We start from the raw sequence: 19,240 nt of genomic DNA, 5'->3' as shown, positions 1-19,240 counted from the left end.
AAAACCTACACGCAGGTCAGATAAGGGTAAAGTTCTGCCATCCTACTAAGTGCAAGTGACGGTTCTACCCGCACAATCACGAAAGAGGAAGCAAAACTTCACACCTATTATCAACCACGTTCAAAGGTTAACTTATCCTAAAAAAGTAAGAAAAACCAGCACGCAGGTTAGATAAAAGTTAAAGTTTAGCCATCCTACCAAGTGCAAGTGACGGTTCTACCCGCACAATCACGAAGGAGGAAGCGAAACTTTAACCCACTATCAACCACGTTCAAAGGTTCTTATTCTGAACACTTGGAAAATTGCTAATTTAAACTAAGTATGCAAGTCATAAGTTTATAAAGCAAGGAACCCAAAGAAGGAAATAACAGTCTTATACGCAAAAAGATTAATATTTCAATGATGTATTACAACAGTGGCCGGGTAACTACCCGCCTAAAAGAAATCTATACAAAGCTAAGTCTATCCTAGCGGTGGGAAGAGATCTTCAGGATCAGGCTTCAGGGCCACCTCCGCTTGGACCAGCACCGTCTGAGCGTGGCTGCCCAAGGAAAGCCTTAAGGATGTTTAGCCCATCATCAGCAGCAGCAGCCTCATTCACCTTTTCCACCACTGGATGCGGGAAGGCAGCGTACTGGTTCACAGCTTGGTCATAAGCAGCTTCAGTATTAACATTGAATAAAGGGAAGTTGGAGGGCGGAAAGCCTCTCTCAGCAAACCCTAGACCAAGCAGGAAGCCAGTCTTCTCCCCATCCTCATGAGAAGCGTTGAGGGCTGCGCTCATCGCATCGTCATAAGAGGTCTCTGAAAGGACCCGACGCGCAACCTACAAAAGAATACAAGTTAGAACATTTTTTAATTACGAGCGGAAAGCGTAAAGAAAAAGATAAAGATACCTGAGGCAACGCTTCTCGAAGCAGCCATTGGAGGGTAGCTTGACTTTCTTTGTAAGCACGTTCGGCTCCGTTTTTATCAAGGTTGGCAAGTTGAACTTCCTTGGCGGCAGCCTCTTCGACGCTTTTGAGTTTCCTTTCAGTGCGGTCAAGCACCCCCCTCTGGTCAAGGATCTCCTGCAGCTTCTTGGCATCTTCCATTGCCAAGGCGTCATGAGCATGCTGAAGAGCCTTTAATTTGCATTTAAGCTGCTCATTCTCTTCGCGAAGCGGCTCAACAACAGCTTCAGCCTTGGTAGCCCTCTCAGTTGAGTTTCGCGCAGTCTCCTTGGCCAGCCGAAGCTGTTCATTCACAGCTTGGGCAGCCTTGGAGCGGGCCTCGAGTCGCGCCTGGACTTCAACCTCGAGGGCCTTGAATGCCTTCTCCTTCTCGGCTGCGGCAGCGGCCAACTGCCGGTTCTCCTCCCGAAGAGCCCGCGCTTCAGATACATCTTTGGCGCGAGCTGCTTTTAACTTGTCGTTTTCACGACAAAGCAGCTCGACGCGGGGCTGCGTCCGGGCCTGGAGAACCCGAAGCTCATTGGTTAGCCTACCCTCTTGGTAGCTAGCCATGGCTTCCCCCAACGCACCATGAGGAGCAGCGTGGCGAGCCCAGTCCACGCACTCCACAGGGGTACGAAGGGTTGTTCCTCGGCGTATGTTCCATCTTGGAACATACACTTCATTGGAATCCGACACTTCAAAAGAAACAAAGGCAGTTAGGAAAAGATGATAAAAATATATAAGGGAAAAAGAACCCTACGTACCTGTAGGGTCAATAACAGGCCGATAGCCGCCAAACCCATCACCTGAACCTAAAGGAAATCCATCCAACAGGTCAGGCAGACGGGAAGGTGGCATAGATCGGCGGGAAGCTTGGCGCATACCTGATGGTCCGGCCGTCGGTGCCGGTGGCGCAGGTATAGTGGCAGCCGCTGTGGTAGCCATGTTTGGCGCCACCTCCTCAGCAACAGTAACCGCCGGCTCCGTGAAAGATGCTGTAAAAATTGCACTCACGGCCGGCGGAGACACCTTCTCAGCTGGAACAGCCTCAGGAAGGCTGGAACCAGCGGAAGCAGGCGTAGACGCCTGGGTCGACGCCTCGGGAAGGCTGACCGAGCCTACCGTCATTGGCGGGGGAATACTTGCTCCAATTCCACCCTGGAATGCGTCAACATCCACACCTGCACAAGCAAAAGTGTTAGAAAAATTTATTTGAAACAACAAATCTAGACAAAAATTATGGGGGTACTCACGGGGTTTCTTGAGCTTGAACGCACGGACGAGCGGGGGCGAACCCGATGGAGCCGGCCTCTTGACACCGGTAACCGTCGTCGTCGCTGCCTCCTCGGAGGTAACACCTGCAGCCTCCGGAGCGGTGGTCTCCTCACCACCGGGCTTCCCCGCCACCTCTGCATTATCTGACTCCGAGTCAGATAGGACTACCGGGTCGGCCGTAGAGGCCACCTTCTCCTTGCCCTTCCCGACGGCAGCCTTTTTCTTCCGCACCAGTGGAGGACCTTCTGCGGATTCCTCAGAAGAAGAAATGTCATGAACTCCAGCAGCAGGCACAGCATTGAGAGGTTCAGGGTAGAAGATAGGCTTACCTGGCCGTCGGAGGCTCAGGATCTCTTGGCCTGGCGGGTAAACCTCCACGAACCGACCCGCGGTCTGCTCTAAGATGGGCAACTCGTTCTCGTCCAGAGCACGAGTACCCATCCGCGCGGGACCATCTTCCTCCCGCGGGTTCAGGAGCGACTGAAGATCGTTCCCCTCTGAAATCAACAAGAAAGTTAGTAAAAATCGAAGTCAGCAAAATGAAACAAGACGTACCATAAGGGACAGAGTTCGAACCATATTCAAGGACGATCGGAACCTTATCCGCATTCGCCGCCTTCCACACCCGGCTCATCCCCAACATCACCATCGCCGACTCCGGAAAACGGAAAACCGGGGACTGGACCCGGGAAATCTTCGAGAACCATTCCGCCTCCTCGTAGTTGAGGGCGGGAAGGTTCGGAAGCGCCTGGCCATTCTTGAACTTCATGGCGATGGGGATGGCGCGAGCGGATATGAAGAAGAACTCTCTTCTCCATGAGCGAAGACTCCGCTCGGTGGTACAAATCTTTAAACCCTTGATACGGGTTGTAAGAGTGTACCACCCTTGGATGCACCTCCATGTATAGAAGGTCATCAGGCGATCAACGAGGGGCTCAAGGCCCAGTATCCGGCACACCCACTCAAAGTGCCGGACCTTGGCAATGGCCATGGGGTGCACCTCTGTCAGGTGCACACCGTGCCTCTCTAGGACACGGTACACAAACTTTGTCAACGGAAACCTAAGGTTCCCGTAGACAAAGAATGCAGCATAAACCCCGATCTTGCCACTAGGGGCATCGTACACAGTATGGTGGGATTCAGGAAACTCAGGCTCGAGAGACTCGAGCATGAACTTCCTGATGATATACTGGTACAGATCGACAGGAAGAGAGCACTGGCATTCGCCAGCAGTTTTCTGGTCATCAGCATCATGAGAAGACATGGTGGAAGAAAGACGAAAAGAGATTTCAAGGTAATGCTTTACTGAACAGAAAAATTTGCCGGAAATTACTTGAGAAGAAGAGATGAAAGTGGAAAGTGTGAATTGCAAATAACCCTCTCCCCCTTTATATAGTAATCGCAATTAATGCGGTGAATTTAATGCGGAGGAGAGAGGAATCAAATGTGCAATGAAACTATGACACGTGGCAAAAAGCAAGCTGGCAACAGCTGTTGAAAGGACGTGTGCCAGTAATTTCGCGGCCACGCGCCCGAAAAATCGCTCCCACGCGCCTGAAAAAGCGACTGGAATGACCATGTTCTGTCACGTCACCATAACTTCCTGCACGTCCTGACACAGTCAGAAGAAACCGTCGCACGACGTTTCAGAGGCTTATCTTTTCACCAACTCTTCGATTTTCAAAATTCAAAATTCGAAAGTATTAAAAAAGTAAGCGGGAAAATACCCCTTACCCCTTGGCAAGCAAGTAACCGTAAGACGGATGCGGGTACAGTGTAAAGGCAAAACCCTTCACATACCTAGCACCCGCAGGGAATTGAAGCCAAATAAACCTTGGCAAACAAGTAACCGTAAGCCGGCTGCGGGTACAGTGTAAAGGCAAAACCCTTCACATACCTAGCACCTGCAGGGAATTGAAGCCAAGAACCTTGGTGAACAAGTAACCGTAAGACGGATGCGGGTACAGTGTTAAGGCAAAACCCTTCACATACCTAGCACCCGCAGGGAATTGACGCCAGGAATACCTTGAGAGTAAAGTAACCGTAAAACGAGCGCAGGTACAGTGTTAAGGCAAAACCCTTCACATACCTAGCGCTCCGCTGGGAATTGAAACCAAGAAGGATCTCCTGGGCAATGCTTGCGGAAACGGAAATAGCATCCCCGCATAGCGGGAACATCGAGAACTACGTTGTTTGAAGCTCCAGGATGGAATTGGTGGTCTTAACATAATTGATCACTATGTTCAAAACTACCAAAACCTCATGGAAAATACATACAACTGGGACTCAATGCTCCTGACTTGCGAGGAGGTTACAGACCTACCCGCATCATACCCAAAGACCAAGCAGGAAACTCGGGCATTTCTGCAAGTGACAAGGACTTCCGCGGAAAGAATCCCCATGGAAAACCTTACAAAACCCTTTTCAAAACCCTTTACTCAAGTCCAAAACTTCACCTCACTTCATTAAACACTCATGAGAAGAACATTGGACTGGGGGGACTTGAAGAGGTAGGTCCCAGCAGAGCCCAGTTGGACCCGCAAGACTCACCTTAAACAGGGACGTCTGCGCAGAGACCAACTGGATCCGCAGGACCAACCATGCTCAGAGACGTGACGTCCTTACGCGCAGTACGCAAGCTGGTCCCGCAGGAAATGCCTCCCAATGGTGAAGGACTCCGCCTGTCCCCGCAGCCTCGGATACAAGCCATTAGGGAAGGCCACCCGCGCAGCATGGCTACACGCACAAGGCACTTAGCTCTCAATCGTTCAGTGTCACCTGAAGGAATGAGCCAAGCCGGGAGCAATCCCGCACAGAGGCGGGAGGGGGAATACTCCCGCCCAAGTAAGCCAGTCCATATACTGAAGGATCTTTTACTGTACCTGACGAGGTATGGGCAAAAGATCTGATCAGAGATGCGACAGCTCACTGACAGCAGCATGGCAGACAGCACGCCACAGCACTGTGACCAATAGCCGCCGCCTACCCACCAACTCCTGCCATACCACGTGCCTAGCCTGTAGTTGGCAGAAGAGGAAGAGTGCACGACACGCCTGCTCTGTGTCAGCCGCTACCTATCCACCACTCACAGGCAGGGCACGTGCATAGGTTACAGTTGGTAGCGTGTTGGGCCGGCTAAACCCCTTGGAAACCTACCTTCGGCTATAAATACCACAAATGGTATGATCATCTGATCTTATCATATCTTATTACATTATCATCATAATATACCTGATATCTGCTCTAGCAATCTCTTAATATACTTTTATATTTAAAGAGCAATCTAGTCTGATTCTCACGCCGGAGGGTGGTCACAAGGAGGAACCCCCCCCCTTCTCAGTGACGAGCTCACGGTGTCTGTTTTGCAGGTTATCAGAAGAACCATCTTCCAAGGGTCTAACCCCTCGTGGGAAACATCTCTCCAACCCCCAGGTTACCAGTAACCTGCCCGGGGTCTGGTTAGTGTTTCTTCAATGTATCATTTAAAAATTTAAAAAACTAATCAGACATATTATTCCTAGTTTTATAATGTCACAATATTTCACCCTTTAAAGTTTAAAACATATATAATATCGTTACACGGAATATTCCCTTGGAATCAAAGTTTTGTGGTAGTGTAATTGATGTTAGATAAATAATATTCAACTCAAAAGCAAAAGCCATCCAAAAAGATTGCCTGAATTTGAAACAAAGCTCTGGTCAAAATAACTCGCCATGTTTTGTCAACATCTTTATGAATACAATCCAAAAAAGAGAAAATATTTGTATAAACCATAATTTCATCGACAGTTGTTATGGTAGGAGCCACAATTCCTTTGATTTTTAAATGTTACACCTAATATGATGGCTAGTTCCTAGAAATGAGCTAAAATCTCCTTTCTTTTTTTCTTTTCTCTTTAATGGCAAAGACCTGAACATTCAGGATTACCTTGACAACCCTTCCATTCAAGGTATAGAACGTGCTGAACCGCTTCACCAACTGAGAAACTCTGCTCAACCTAGAGCAAATTGCTACATGCTAAATTCTAACGTATGATCTCTCATAATAAAAGCCATAATACTGCCATTGGATCAATTCTCTTGGTTATATAGCAATAATTCTTAAAGAACACAAACTATTGATCTTTGTAACAAATAGTTAGAGTCAAAATTTTAAGCTTCTTAGCGGCAATAGAGATTATCAGAAGACAACTATATACAAGTTTATTTTTGGTTGAAAACGTACCTCGCATCTTATTGATAATCATAATATATAATTACATTTGTTAAACTTTCACCTCTCTGTGGACATAGATCGAGGATAAGATTTCTTGGAAGCATTGTATTAAGATTACGGATTTTTAGGAGAGTCTATAGAACTTATTTTATATGTCATGGACATGCAACTCTACTTGTTTTCATTTGCTTCGGCCTTAATCTTGTCTTAATATGTCTTGACGTATAAACTAGAGAGTATAGAGGTACTTTTTAACAATGTTAGTACTTTGTTTCTTGTCCTTTTGCCTCTTTATTTGAAGCCATTATATTTTAATCACAACTTTATGCAATCCACATTACCATTTTAGTGTTGTTGTTCTGTTTTTATTTTGAGGCTTATAGCGATTTTGTGTCACCTAATTTATTGTTCTATGCGTCACACTAAAAGGTCTTTGGAGCTGTGGGTCTCACAGGGAGCAATTTCTCTATTTTGTCTTATTTTACGTAGACCTTACCAATAGCACTCAGTAGGTGGGATATAAATGGGTATGTTTGTTTGTTATATATAATTACCAAACAACTAAGGTGATGTTTGTTTTTTATAGGTAAAATGTTTGCAACCTACGGACCATACAAAAAAAACAAAAAAAGAACTAATATTAATTCAACAAATCAATTTCTAAAACTGATAATAAATTAATAATTCAACAAATCAATTTCTACAAACATCAATTATAAATGTTAACAGGTCTGATTTGTAGAAATTGTCACAATTACTGCTCTGATTTGTTGAGAATGGATAGATTGTCACAAGATAATTAATACCTAGAGCTGTGGGGTGGCTGGTGGTAGCGTGGCCGATAGTTGGCAGGGTGTGCCGGCAGAAACGTAGGGTGACCGGTGGAGGCAAGGGAAGGGAGAGTAGAGGCAGGGGAAGTGGCGGAGGTGTGATGGTGGAGAAAGTGGTGGAGGAGCTAGGGTTTAAAGAAAATAAACAGATAAATGAATATGTTTCAGGTCTTAGGTCTTAGAAGAGGTTAGAAGATCTTATAAGCACATGGTCCAAATTTGTTGCAAGAAGCGGGCGCGCAAATCTTTATTAATGAAAGGTCTTGCGAAAAACAAAAACAACACAAACCAAAAAGTCTGCACATAGCAGACAAAAGATGTCATGAATAGTTTTTTCTGGAAAAACAAACACCTTCTAATTGTTTTAGAGATAGGAGACAACATTTAAATAAGAAGATATGCACCATTTCATTAAGAGAATATGGTATATCCTATTTAACAATATGTAGAGAATAAATAAAGAACTGGTATATCCTATTTAACAATATGTAGAGAATAAATAAAGAACGCACAATTACAAAGTTAGTCACTGACATTTCTTTAAAGTAATAAAATTGGATACTATAGTTTAAAAGTTGCAGATATGAGGACTAAGGTTTTAAATTTATAACAATGTTAGATACTAACTGTAACCTCCGTTAAAAGTTAACGGAATTTGCCTCAACTCGTCTTCGTAACGCTCAGGTTTACCAATGCCTAGGTTTCAACGCTCTAATTTAAACAACGTTTAATTTTTACCGATCGAATAAACATCGTTTTAAATATTTTAATTTTTTTGTATGTTAATCTTTTTATATCGACCAATTTATATTTTGGGTTTTATTAAGGTACATTAACTAACGTAACCAATACCCACCGAATACGCGTCAACTAACTAACGTAACCAATACCCACCGAATACGCATCAACTCGCTACTGCAACACAATTCTTGGTTAATTTTACCGGCCGAATAAATACGATTTTAAAAGCATTTATAATTATATTTCATGTCATGTCCACCCTAAAACTAAAGTATTCTCTGTCAGTGACGACCCAACCATTTTTGAGGCCTAAAGCGAAGTAAAAAATTAGGGGCCTTTTGCATTGTTGTTCAGTTTTAAGCTTAAAGTTATTCAATTTACTAGACTCGTTAGCTATAAAAAACAACTCAAACCAATCTATTTATGCTCAACTTAATATATTAAACTCCGACATAAGTTATGATTAATTCCTTTTATACAAAATGTCACAAGAAACAAAATAACTAATGCCCATTTTAGATCGGTATTGAAAGGAAGATCTACAAAACAAAGTAACAAACTAATAAGAATATGCCTAACAATTAAACTATGTAACCTCATCGAGACCCAAAATCCGTCTTATTATTTTGTCTTTTATATTTAACTCACTTTATCATTAACAACTAGGAATATTTGTCGGTGAATCTCGAGAAGTTTGATCGTTTTCCATCCTAGCCTTTTCTTTTATTATCTCGTCCTCGTTTATCCCGCTTTAAGGTAAGTAAATTCACATCCCCCTTTTTACCGATTTACAATTTTGGGGGCGTTATGCGTTCACAATTAAATTATTGTTTTCACTACGATTCCGCTATATGCGTAATTGAAATTGCTCGATTAGTTGATATGTGAAAATGTGACTATGTGTTTACTTTATGTTGGTTGGTATCCTCATCCTCATTAGTATGATCATACGCCGTCGAATTAGCTCGTTATCAAAATGATTCGAGTGAAAAGACAACTTTTATTTATTGTTATACTAGTTGTAGTGATTTACAATTATCGCACGGAATTGTCATTTTAATATTATATATACTCAAAACCGTGGTTTACTTGCTCAACTTTATGTTGACAAAATATATATTTTCACGCATGACGCAGGTAGCTTTATTGGATGAATCGAGTATTGGAAGTTAAATGAGACCTTAGGTTGCTTGATGAATGAAGAACAATTTCTTTTTGTTTTAGGTCATTTATGTTTTGAATATATGAATGAATAATTTAGATATTGACACGTGTATTTCACTTAGTGTCTTCTGAGCTATGATACAATCAATGTCTCGCCCCGGCATGTTCCGCCGTAGGTTGGGGTGTGACAGATTACATCTCTACTAACCATGATCAAAATGAAAACCGGGACATGGAAGTGGTGTTGACAGACGGAACAAGAAAGAGATGCATGATATTGTAAGTTTAGTTTAACTTGTAAAATATATTTAACTCAAGTTTGTTGTAGTAATCTATTATCTTTTGTTTGGTTAATCCACAAGTTTATTATTTTTCATTTATTACGTCTATGTGATTTGCACCACTCAATACAGGGATGGAATGGAATCACTGAAATAAGCGATGGGGCTCGCATAGAGTAGAAATCAATAAATTTTCCATTCACAATTGTCTCTTAGATACGTACTAGTTCAATGAACGTGCCAGTACATTAGTAAATGTACATAACTAATTGAATCATCACTCTCATTTAAAACATATCCATAGTTTATGAAAAGTCAATTTCTCATCTAATGTGGATTAGTTTTTCGTAATATTAAATTAAAATTAAAAATAACAATAAATTACCTTAACAGAATATGTATTAATTATACAAATCATATGGTTGTATTAGTTAAAATTATTTTTTTTGGTATGACTCAAAACATACAGTATTGACTTAACTCATTAATATTTATAGTTCTTTTTAATTTTTATTAAAAATAATATTTTATTAAAACATAAAACATTAATATTTTGTTCGTTTTTAATTTTAAAACTGTTGTTTCGTTTTAACTTTAAAAACGATCAGAAAATGGTTATACCCGACTAATAAAAAAAACAAAACAAACAAAATTGAAAAAATAAAAATAAAAACAAAAAGAAAAAACAAAAAAGTAATAAAAAAAACAATAAAATGACAAAAAAACACATTTTTCCAAAACACCCCACCAATCCATGACGGATAGCCCGATCCATGGCAGATTGGGTGGGTGTTTTGGAAACACCATATGATGTATCTAACAAACCCCATTAATAATGCCTTCCTATCATCTTGGATGGTAAGTTAAATAAAGAGATTTGTGTGAAGATGCCCCTTCATATTCGTATATTCCTAATCCACACAACAAAGCTTGCGGATTAAAAAATATTCATATGGTTCAAAGCAAGCCAATAGACAATGGTTTTAGAAACTTTGTAACGCATTTCAACACCCGGGTTACACTCTAAATATTATTATAACCACTTTCTAAGGAAAATCAATGGTACATAACCAATTTACCATAGCTATGTGAATGACATTCTTGTTGGTGGTTCTAACCTAGAAATAATTATGAAACTAACTCGGTTGGTTTGTTTACATGTATAATCCGTGTCAAGGACTTGAAATCAACCATTTACCCTACATATAGTCATTTTAAATACCCCCAGCCAATTATTAGTGTGATAGTGTGACATATGCCCTTAGTAATGGGCTACTTCAACCTAAACAAAAGTTCTGCTGATAGTTGATTACCCATAGCTATACTAAACCTAAATGATCAAAACATATATGAGACCTTGGATGGAACATAAGGGCACTAGGCCGGGATGCTCATGGACTACCATATAACTCCACCAATCCTATATTATCACCTCATTTTTTCCCATCAACTATCCGGAACTACCCTATAACCTCATCTTTAGTGGCGCCACTCTTCTTTCCGGTAAGTACCCTAAACCATTTCTTTTTTAATAAAACAATATATATATATATACTATATATAATACACCAAACAAGGACAAATTAAGACACTCATTTTTAAGTAATTTACAACACTTAAAGCATGAGGTACAATCTATAACAAGGGTAAAAGGGTAACTGACACACTAAATATCACGTGTTATTCAGTTTTTCTTAATATATTTACAATATTTACCATTAAACTTTGACTACCTTATGAACATTTTAAAACTTTATACAACATTGCCCCCTCATCTTTAACACTCAACTTGACAATTCTATTTAATGTTTTATTTTTCTTATATTTTAATATATTATGCTTAAAAAAAGACAAACATATCGTTGCAACGAGCTCATTTTTTCGACGTTTCGGTATAAAAACTTTCAAAACCGATGTGTTTTTTAAAACATACAAGTCAATAAAGCATTAACGTACAACTCAAATGTGCAACTATAAATAAACCTATAAATTACAAAACAAGTCCTCCCATTTAAACATCACATGTTATTGAATTTTTCTTAATATATTTACAATTTTTACTCTTTAACTTTGACTAACTTATGATAATTTTAAAAATTTATACAAGATTGTCCCCTCATCTTTAACCCACAACTTGACAATTCTATTTAATGTTTTAACTTTCTTATACTTAATATACTAAACGGGTGCCCGTGCGATTCAGCGGGTGTTTGAACACAGACACTGTTAATCACGTAACAAATATGAGTGTTTATGGTTCGGTTAAAACTTTGAAATCGTTTAAACCGGTCATTGGTTTGGCTTCTGTTTTCTATTTCTTTTTTACTTTCGGTTAGTTGGTCGGTTTCAAAATTTTCAAAACGTAGTGAACGATTGGTTCATGGTTTATACTGGAAACCGGCCATATGAAACCAGACCAGACTGTAAATGTTGAATGCATTTTAATGTTTTTTATTATAAATTGTTATATATGTTTTGTTATATATATATATTAGATATAGTTAAAATGTAACTGAACATAATATTTTTAATACACATAACTTAGCTATTGCAACTTTAAATTAACCTAATTGAAGTATAATTCTTTTTGAAATTCTTGTTGTTATTATTTCGCGTCGTAGGTTTTCCATTAATGTTTACCATTTATGTAGCTAAAACTATAATTTTTTATTATGATTCTCTCAAATATCATATTATGTTGGTGCTTAGTAAAAATTGATGGTACAGTTAAATTAATAATTATTTTAAACTACATGTATTATTAAAATTTAAACCGTGAAATCAATTGGAATCAGGCTGTTGGTGACGTTTCGGTTTCAACTGACAATGGTTCATTTTGGTTTTGGACAACAAAAAATCGGTATTAACGGTTGGTCTCACAAGCTTAACTTAAAAACCATCAAAACCGACACTCAACAACCTTAGCTAACATATGAATTTATTTAAATTGAAAAAAATTATAACAATATCATATTCAAATTAAAAAGAATAAAATGTCCGTTTTAATGGTATAATTTTTTATAAAAATATTAACGTATGAAAATGTTATAGTCGTTTAAAAATCATGAATGAGAAGTTAGTTACTTAGTTTAAATGTTAAATTAAAAACATAATATGCTTAAAAAAAGGACAAAACTTGTAAGCTAAATGAATTGTGTTTAAAAGACAAGTTTACACATACTAATACATGAACATTATGCATTAACATTTGTAAAACTCTTAAAAAAAGTGTCTTAATTTGCCCATTTTTGGTGTATTTAGAGGTGGACAACAAAACCGGTTCCTACCCGTTTTTCGTAGGAACCAGTTCGGTTCCGTTTCAACCCGACGATCCAGGACCGGTTTGACATTTTTGGAGGTGGACCGGGTAGGAACCGGAACCGAACCGGAACCGGTTCTGGAACCGGTTCGACCGGAACCGGTTCTAGCCGTTGGAGTAGTTCTAGCCGTTGGGAAACGGTTTTATGGCCGTTTTTTGACCGTTGGGGTCAAAAATGGCCGTTTTTTGGCTCCCCAAACACCCCACTACTAGTATAAATAGGTATTTGGTGTAATGGGTTCATCACAACACTCAAAACGCAAACCCGAACGCAAAAAAATACAAAAAAACACAACGTTCTGAGTTCTCTAATCTCTTGTTTTCTCTTCTTCTATATTCATATTTGTTGTTATGGCTGCCTCACAATCATCGGTTGGTCAAGGTTCCACCGCCGGACCAAGTTTCGTTCGTATTGTACCTCATAATCGTAATCAAGAGATTTGGTGCAATTGGGATTTGGTTGAATTGAGTGACCATTCATTGAAGGCTCGGTGCAAGTTTTGTGGGATTTATTTAAACCCACTTTCGAATTCAAATTTGAAGAAACACATCGAAAGACCGTATTGCAGGGCGTTGAAACAGAACGTCGAGTCGCAACAAACGCAAATGGATAGTGAAGGCGGAATATTTACATACCAAATTGATCGAGTTCAAGATCGTATGGCGAAGTTTGTGATTCAAGAAGCTTTGCCGTTTAGCCACTTCGACAACCCTCGCTTAACCGCCATGATTCGAGATATGCTTCAACCACAATACACTCACGTAAGTCGTCATACTCTTAAACGTTATTGTTTAAAATTGTGGAAGAAGGCCAAAGAGGTACTAATTGCATATTTTGAAAATATAAATACGGGAATAAACTTAACTAGTGATGTTTGGTCGGCTCCACATGGTCTACCCGAATCTTATCTTTGTGTCACCGCTCATTGGGTAGACCCGTCATCGTGGGAAATGATGAAACGCACCATTGCTTTCGAACTCTTTGAGTATCCACATACGGGAGATAATTTGTTTGAAATTTTAGATTATGTTATAAAAACTTATAAACTAGAAAATAAAATATTTTCAATTGCATTTGATAACGCGTCGAATAATACATCGGCGGTTGATAAATTAAAATTAAAATATACGCCGATTTGCAATGGTGTATTTTTTCACTCAAGGTGTGTTGCACATATCATTAATTTAATCGTGCAAGACGGACTTGCTTCGGATGAGGTTACATCGGTTATAAACGATTTTAGAGTAATGCTACATGAAGTTTTTAAGAAAAGTAAAAAAAGACAAATGGATTATAGAAAATTTTGTAAAGATACGGGAAGAAAAGCTTTGGGAGCTAATTGGGATGTACCTCATCGATGGAATTCCACTTGCATAATGTTTCAAAGTGCTTTGAAACAAAGAGAAACTTTACAAATGTTTCATTCTAGTCTTGCCGAGAATGATTTGGCAATCCCCTTTTCAAATGAGAAATGGGAAATTATCAATGACTTATCGACTTTTCTTGAAGTTTTTAAAACATCAACTACGAAACTATGGGAACGTATTATCCGACAAGTCTCTTGGTTCTTTCGGAGTTATTTTTAATCGTTAACAATCTTAAAGAATTTGAAAATAAAAGTCCAATGTTTTCAAACATCATATTACCAATGAAGTTAAATTAAAAAAATACTTTCTTGAATTGCCACCGATTTTTACTTGCGCCGCCGCTTTAAACCCAATGTTAAATGTTACGGGGGTTGAATGTGTGATAGACGAAATTTTTTCAGCCTTAGATATGCATGAAGTTGACCCAAACTTTTCAACAAAGGCACAAAATGATTTTAACTTGAATTTTAAATTTATGTATGACTTTTATATAAATAAATATGGGTCAAACATACACGTGCCTACGCCGGGGGGGTCTTCATCAAGTTCAAGTGCTACTAGAGTACGAGACCCCATGATTAGCCTTATGAACACCGTTCGCAACGTAACGGCTAAAAAACAAAGGGGTAACACCCCTTCAAGCGAACTAGGAAGGTATAGTGCATATGATTTCTCTACCGGTTTATCCGAAGAGGAATATGGCACTTTTGATGTTTTGGCTTGGTGGAAGGTAAAGGAAACCGAGTTTCCGATTCTTGCCACCATGGCCCGTGATTTACTAACCGCCCAAGCTTCTACGGTAGCTTCGGAATCTGCTTTTTCTCTTAGTGGCAGGGTAATATCGGTGAGAAGAACAAGACTGAATTCGGAGTCGGTGGAGATGTGCATTTGCTTGAAGGATCACTTGGACTCAATCGATCGTGTTCAACACGTAACCACTCTGGAAGACGAAACACCACTTGATGTTCGAGTGCACGACGAACAAGAAGGCGTTTCTACAAGTAATTCTGATGAATAAGTCGCCACTCAATAATTACGACGAACAAGAAGGCTTTTCTAGAAATAATATGTCACAACTTTATATTTATAAGTTTAATGTTTTGTTAGTTTGTTTTTGAATATTTTAAAACATGTAACCTTTTTTTTTGAACTTCTTAAAGTAAATAAAATGAATTTTATGTTAATTGTTTTTTTTATTTAACATGTTATACAAATACGAATCGTATAACACCGCTCTTGATTATAATTCAGCATTTGACTTGCGTAAGCCAAAAGACTATAATACATAGCAAACTCAACAAATGTAACACGATACAGATTTAAGTTCACCATTACACGATACACAATACAGACTAATCAATTCAAACACGCTGACACTCATAGCATTAAGTTCAATATGTTGTTTACCATTGCTCTGTGGGTGAACAACAAAAGTAGCATGAGCCTCTTCAGAAATCAGAAGAACACAAATCATCACCTACACAAACAGTGGAAACGAAAAACGAAAAAAAAAATAATATTTTACACTGTAAGGTGTAAGAACCGGTTTAGGAACCGGTCAGAACCGGTTCCACCAGTTCCGGGTCCGAGGGTTGGGGAACCGGTTCGGTTCCCTAACCGGTTCGACCATGGAACCGGTTTAAACAGTGATGTTGATTAATGGAACCGGTTCTGAACCGGTTCCGGTTCCTTTGACCAAGCCGATTTGATCACCTATAGGTGTATTATATATAATATAGATTATGCTTTAAAATAAAAAACAAAACATATCTTTTCCACGAGCTCATTTTTGTCAACGTTTCGATATAAAAAACTTTCAAAACTGATGTGTTTTTTAAAACTTACAAGTTAATGAAACATTAAGGTACAACTTCAATATGCAACTAATAAACCTATAAAATGTTCAAATACATAAACATGTATTGATGTGCAACCCACCCACGTTCTATTATATGATTACCAGAGTCTATGTTTAAACACCCGCTACATCGCGCGAGCACTCTTCTAGTATTTAAAAACACAAATAAAAAAAATGTTTCATCAAAGTTACGTATGGTTTACAAATTTGGCATTTTAATAAAGAACTAGTATTTGTACCCCGCGCTTTGCGGCGGGAGGCAACTTTTATCTCAAAAAATAACACATACATCGTAAATTTGTCAAGTTTTACCGACCGGTATGATAATATTTATATCATAACAGATGCATTAGCATCACGTCATCACGTTTTGCTGTATGCATAGTTAAGAAAGGTTTAATTGCATCTAATAATATTATAAAACAATAAGTGTATATATTGTAGATGCTATTTACAATAGCAGCTGTGTCAATTGAAAAAATGAGTCCATTTCCATTTAAATGTTCATAACATGCTTTTACACAAAAGAGTAGGGCGGTAGACTGTTTTCATTTGTTTTTCAACCTGCGTGCTAATACCTGTGTTTCTTGCATGTTTCTTCCATGACGGCATCATGAACAAATCTATTGTTAGCAAATACTAATTAGATTATATTGATAAAAAAATAATATATATTAAGTCAACAGTAAATACTTTGTATTATGAGTAAAAAAAAAAAGAAGTGTTAGAATTCATTAAATCTAAAATATAAGTAAAATCTGATCTTACTTTGAAAAATATCTACTTAACAAAGAGCACATGCACATTATGAAAATCAATTTACATATACTTGGGCTTTTAATCATGTTATTTATGTAAATGTGAACTTGAGCCAAAATAGTAATTTTATAGATCACTAATTATTTATATTCAGTTTGGTTAATACAAAAAGTGCTCATCCACCACTTAACTAAAACATTTTCAACAGTGTAACATCTAAAAGATCATATTAAACTTCTATAATCTTTACTACACCATATTGAATTCCAAAATACCCTCTAAAGATGTTGCATATTTAAATCCAAAAAACAGTCCTAACTTCGTTTGTCATAGGCAGTTGTTAGTCAGCCAGAATTTTGTGACTAATAAAACTAAAATTTTACCTATAAGCAAGAATGCATGTCGATGGTGGTGTCTTGTGGTGTGAACTTTTGACTTGTCAACCGCTTCGCTTCACTACCAATCCCGCAGCACCGAAGAAAGGAAAAGAACTCTGCTTTCATAAGCTGTACATATGGCTTCACAATTTGTAAATGGGTTAAAATGATATTCAAGTACAATTACCTTCAAGTCTTATGTAAATCCATCTAGTTATATTGCCTAATATATAAACATAAGCATATAATTTTATACAATTATACCTTCAAGTCTTATGTAAATTTTCGGCCATGTTTGGGGCTCCTTATTTTCACCTACTTTTGACTTATAAAAGTTGTTTTTGATAAGGCACTCTCTCCTAACTTATCAAAAACTCCTTTTTCCTTCTTTAGAAACTTAAAAACTCATATTACCCAAACACCTTTTTAACTTATAAAAGTTTAAGGAGGTAAAAACAGGGAATCTCAATCACCCCATTCACTGGCCTTTAGGGCAGCATCTTTACTTATGAAGCTAGCTTTAATCCCAAAACGATGAAAAAACCCAATATTTTATTTCCAAAAAAATAGTAATTATTATAGTTGAAGAAGCTTTACCTCAAAAACATTTTCCCTGAATGGCTCACAAAGTTCACTCGAAGTGGCATATCCCCAATTTGTTATCTAACTGAATATGCGGTGTTTCAACCAAATAACCTGCACCACATCAACAAATCTCAATACTTGAATCACATATCAAAAGGATTTTACAAAATTACATAAAATCAACAGTTGTTCACGAACGGCAAAATTGTAATTCTTACATTAAATTCCAATATAGAGACTGTCGGAAACCCGCCAGCTACCGCATGATTTGTGAGTAGCCGCCGAGTTACAATCGCCGTACGTCGCCGCCAATGTCACCGTTTTAGCCATGGCTGAAATGCAACAATGAAATAATAAGTAAAATCCTAAAGCTTATATCAAATAACAGAACTCACTATCTAAATTCCATTCCTTCAAGTTCTATCTAGCATTAATATCGTTTCCCACAAATTGGTTTGTGCCTCTTATAATTATAATAATAATAATAATAATAATAATAATAATAATAATAATACTGCAGGGTTTATACCATAAGAGTGTTTATCATTTTTCAAGACATCAAAATCTAATTGAAACAGAATACTACAACTAAGAATTAGAAATTCGTTGAATTAGAGTAAAGATCCAGCTACAAAGTTTAAATCTCATTATGCTACAGGGTTTATACCAGAACGACGAAGCACAGACGATTTAGGGTATATACCAGAAAGACGAAGCCGGCCACACTGACGAAAGGCAAACAGCGATCAATCCGACCGGCAGCACAGACGGTTCCCACCACCACTCCAACGACACACGGCGGCCTCCCCAACCGGCAATCTGTCGCCACCAGTCACCACACAACACCGGTGAAGATGAAGTGGAGAGAGAGACTGCCAGTGGTATTGAAGATATATGAGAGAGAAGAGGCGGCAACAGGATGACCACATAATCCATGAATACTAAAGTGAAAGAAAAACAAACACTGTCACATGGCAGATACCTACGTGTGAAATATGTATGTATTGATGTGCAATGAAAGGGAGTACACTAAGCATCATATGTTATAAAATGAATGAACAGTTGTATTTGTGAGACCAAGAGAACTTGTATTTTAATTATATATATAATTCTAGTCCTTTAAAATTTATATTAACTAATATCTTTACCTGCGCGTTGCGGTGGAGCACGTTATTTGCATTACATGTTCAAATGGTCACAACACATTATTTGCATTACATGTTTAGATGCTCATAAAGTTTTACGTGACAGTTTTATTTTACATGGCAGTTTTAGATACACACATAATAACCTCCCCGACAAACATCAATCCGCGAGGGTTGCCAACAAATCTCCCGACCGACCCATATCGCATATGAAATTTATATCTACAACAACAATTTTTAATACCATATGGATGGAAGTATGTAAACAAACAATATGGATGGAAGACATATGACCCACCTATATTTATCCTCTTGCAAACCTTTCCTTGTCTAAATGTATGAATGGGCCTTCTGGGCGTCCGTAAATGTAACAATCTCACCAACACG

General features: G+C 38.4%; 1 long non-coding RNA gene across 3 annotated transcripts; it reads right to left on the bottom strand.

Annotated features, from left to right (window-relative positions):
* Positions 1-16,208: 16,208 nt before the first annotated feature.
* Positions 16,209-18,593, bottom strand: LOC143596761 (uncharacterized). 3 transcript variants are annotated; one of them, XR_013146775.1, is made up of 5 exons: positions 18,376-18,593; positions 17,927-18,040; positions 17,721-17,819; positions 17,130-17,264; positions 16,209-16,610 (listed from the first exon to the last, which is right to left on the bottom strand). It is a non-coding gene; the product is annotated as an uncharacterized LOC143596761 (long non-coding RNA). The 3 variants fall into 3 exon arrangements; XR_013146774.1 differs by having other exon boundaries at positions 18,412-18,593; XR_013146773.1 differs by having other exon boundaries at positions 17,927-18,593.
* Positions 18,594-19,240: the final 647 nt, after the last annotated feature.

This window comes from Bidens hawaiensis, unplaced genomic scaffold, assembly GCF_021521415.1.
Source record: "Bidens hawaiensis isolate Kalapana, Puna unplaced genomic scaffold, B.hawaiensis_p1.1 tig00046954_1, whole genome shotgun sequence".
Taxonomy (NCBI): domain Eukaryota; kingdom Viridiplantae; phylum Streptophyta; class Magnoliopsida; order Asterales; family Asteraceae; genus Bidens; species Bidens hawaiensis.
This window is presented reverse-complemented; position numbering and strand designations above follow the sequence as displayed.